At 50.5% G+C, this 2,742-nt stretch overlaps 1 long non-coding RNA gene across 1 annotated transcript; it reads left to right on the top strand.

Moving 5' to 3' along the window:
* The first annotated feature begins 590 nt into the window (after positions 1-590).
* LOC132009148 (uncharacterized) lies at positions 591-1,742 on the top strand. The gene is made up of 3 exons (XR_009401802.1): positions 591-784; positions 985-1,166; positions 1,337-1,742. It is a non-coding gene; the product is annotated as an uncharacterized LOC132009148 (long non-coding RNA).
* Positions 1,743-2,742: the final 1,000 nt, after the last annotated feature.

The raw sequence follows: 2,742 nt of genomic DNA, 5'->3' as shown, positions 1-2,742 counted from the left end.
AGTGCAGGTAATGGGCCTTGAGCAGCACCGGAGTTCAGCAGGGTGTCACTTTTCCCTCAGGCACAGGTGTGGCGCTAACAAGCCCCAGAGCCACCCCCGACTTCAGCATTGTTTCCTGTGTCCCCTGGGAAGGTGGTAATGGGCTGTCAGGGTCTGTCAGGAAGGGCCTCCAGGTTCCTGCCCCCCAGGCACAGGCGTGACGGTAACAAGCCCCAGAGCCACCCCCCCAGCTTCAGCACTGTGCTCCCTGTCCGTGGGGGATGGTGATAATGGTCTGCCAGGATCCTGTGGGAAGATCTTCCAGGTTTCTCTCCCCCCAGGCACCGGCACAGAACCATCCCCAAGATTCATTGTGCCCTTTGTCTCTAAATTTGGTGGTAATGGCCTCCCCGTGCAGGTCTCAGAGCCCAGGGGTGGGGGTAGGGGGGCGGACCAGACTGGACTCAAGTTGCATAAGGAAGCAATGAGTTGGGTGTTTTTTTGGAAGAGTGACTTCACTTCTCCAAAAAGGACAATGGCTTTGGTTGAACTTAGAGCGAAGCTAATAACTGTTTAAGAAACAGGTGTGCGTCTCTCCTCCCAGGAATTGGAGCAGGTGTGCCGGCCTTAGGTCAGAGGTGCCTGCTTATCCACACCTGACAGCACTTCTCCACTCTGGCTCCATGAGGCCCGAAGTTTTTGAATCAGCATCTGAGTCAGTCATGCATCTTGTCTCAGGATGTTGGCGTTCCAAGAAGGCAGCAGATACGTTCGTCGCAATGCCATATTCATGTCCGGATGGGAGGTAGAAGCTCTCTTTCACCCCAAACCTCCTGGGCTTTCTCTTGTCTCCAGTGGAGCCACAAAGTCTCACTAAAGCAGTGGTCAGCAATCTAGAGGGGCTCCAGGGGTCCTGAGTTTTCCCGAAGGGAGCACCTGGCAGGGGATCTTGTTGTCTCTGTTTATTTCTGGCTCACAGAGGTGTTTGGAACATCTCTTTCCTAGGCAATCCCTTGGATTTGAAAGGGAAGATGAGATGGACTCGGTGTGTGTTTGGAACCTAGAATGCATTCCTTCATCGAACAGTGTTGATTCCATGGGTCCTAGGCTGTGGGGAATGGCCGGCATCTACAGTGAGGTGGCTGTTTGTGGTCAGATGCAGACTTTGATGATGTCATTTTTCAAAGGTGAAGTTTCATAATTGATTAGTCTTTTCATCAAAAGAGTTACAATTAGGGTCAAGGGAAGATTAAAAATTATTCAAAGTAGACATTTACCATTTAAAAGGAAAGCTTGACCTTCTAGTTTGACTCAGTGTATTGTCTAGATATTTGGACGTGCTGTATTTTCTCTGCAGTTTCCTTGGTGGTGGAGTCAGAATGATGAGGGAGCAGGAGGCTGGCTGAGGACAAAGCAAGAGCTGGCGCCTTGCAACACCCCCCCCCTTCATCCGCTCCCCTCCATAGGTGTAGCATTCCTCAGGCACCCCTGACTGCCATAAAATGATAAATAGTTAACTTGCTGAGATAAACCTAAATATCATTAACAAGGATGCTTGATAGCAGGAATGTAACATTCCACCAGACTTCCAATTGTCTTTACTTGATAGCAACTAAGCCTTCGATATCCTGATAGTATTCTTTGCCCCAATAGCCCTTCTGAACACCCCTTTGTCCTCACCTACCCAACTCCTGTGTATATAACCAACCACCCCTCACAACCCGGGGCAGACGCATCTCCGCCTGCCCACGGGCCCTGTCCCCGTGCTCTAATAAATCACCTTTCGCACCAACGACGTCTTAAGAATTCTTTCTTTAGTCGTCGGCTCCGAACCTCCTCACCCCACGAACCTGACTTAGGTTCTGGGACTTCATCATTTTTGGCGAGCCAGCCAGGAGGTTTGTGAGTCTTTACATTTGGACTCTGAGCTTCGGTGCAAAATTGGTGAGTACTTTCTCTCCTTTTCCTGTACGCTCATTCCAGGCTTTTCAAGGAGTATGGTCTTATTGGAACACTTGCATGTCAATTGCTCAGGCTGTAATCCTCTAGCCCGTGGCTACTCTATGGGGAGGAGAACGTCTGCCTTTTGGCTGTAAGCTAGTACCCTGGCCGGAATGGCAATAAGACCCAGAAACTTGATGGCCTCTCTTTATTCCTGTTCTTATAGAAAGTTGTCTCTCTTGGGGACGGGACAGCCAACTAAGTCACCAGGACGGCTGCCAATCTTAAGACTCCCGTGTGAGGTTTCCTCCTGATTGATCTAATGTGATCCCCTCCACATGCCCGGTCTAGCCACTTCTGGCCGCGGGACCTCCACTGGGAGCCGGCCGAAACCAGTACCCGATTGAATTAAAGCGCAACCGGGGACCGTTTCCTAGGGAAGTTGGCTGTAAGGACCACATGTGTTGGAATGTCGCATAGACCATGATGGATTTCAGTCTTTTCTGTTTCTCGTCAGTGTCTTCTGCAAACCGCCTAAAGCTATGAAAGTGAGTAATTTCCCTTGCCAAAACTTCTCTAGCGTTTTTGTGGGTTAATATGGCAAAACAGTATGCAGTCTTCAGGACAGACAATGGCATGGCACAAGCATTTTAGTCCATTCACCAGGCTCCCATCTGTAGCCTAGGATGCGATGGGGAAGTGGAGGGACGCCGGCACCCCTCCAGGGCCTCTTACGGCAGGAATGCCTTCTGGGGAAGGCAGGATGGTGATCAACAGCGTATCTTGAGGGACGCCTCAGGTCGCTTTTGACACCTAAAACCT

Source organism: Mustela nigripes, unplaced genomic scaffold, assembly GCF_022355385.1.
Source record: "Mustela nigripes isolate SB6536 unplaced genomic scaffold, MUSNIG.SB6536 HiC_scaffold_5596, whole genome shotgun sequence".
Classification (NCBI taxonomy): Eukaryota; Metazoa; Chordata; class Mammalia; order Carnivora; family Mustelidae; genus Mustela; species Mustela nigripes.
This window is presented reverse-complemented; position numbering and strand designations above follow the sequence as displayed.